This window comes from Poecilia reticulata, chromosome 1 (assembly GCF_904066995.2).
Source record: "Poecilia reticulata chromosome 1, P_reticulata-male-v2, whole genome shotgun sequence".
Taxonomy (NCBI): domain Eukaryota; kingdom Metazoa; phylum Chordata; class Actinopteri; order Cyprinodontiformes; family Poeciliidae; genus Poecilia; species Poecilia reticulata.
In genome coordinates, this window is record NC_088830.1 from 33,998,623 (window position 1) to 33,999,274 (window position 652).

The window sequence follows — 652 nt, forward strand, 5'->3', positions numbered from 1 at the left end:
CTTCATCTTCAACTCCTCTTGTAATTTCTACATTTCCATCGATTTCAACACTTTGGTTCAAATTAAAAAGTCTTAAAGACTTTACTACTTTTGGCTGGAAGGAGCTAGCGCAATCAGACCTAGCATACCTCATTTACCCAGAATGCATCAGCAATATCCGTGTGACAATATTTTATTAAAATGTATAAAAACTGAACAGCCAACAGTATTATTACTGTATTGTTTTTACATCTGCAATGAATATTTATCACACCTATTATGGATTACTTTTTAAATGGTTCAGATGTTCTCCACTTGGTTCCCAAGGCCGAAAGTCCTCAGAGAAAAAGTTTCTCCAAACTTCAGCTGAAAACATTTTAAAGTTTAACTAGTTGTGGGAACTAGATGATGACAGTAATATTTGAATTAAATCTCACGCTGCTGTTTAATGACGGTAAAGTTAGACGTTTTTAATGAGAAACGCCAAGAAGCTTTTTAAATCTTGAAATCAGAGAAATAAATGACATAATTTCTGCCCTGCACTCTCTGACCAGCAGGGGGCAGCAAAAGCTTAAATTCAAAGTTTGGTTAATTCGGCGGTTCGGCTCTTCAGAACCAGAACCTTCTGGATTCTGTTTGTGTTGGAGGTGAAATGAAGACACAAAGGCAGAAG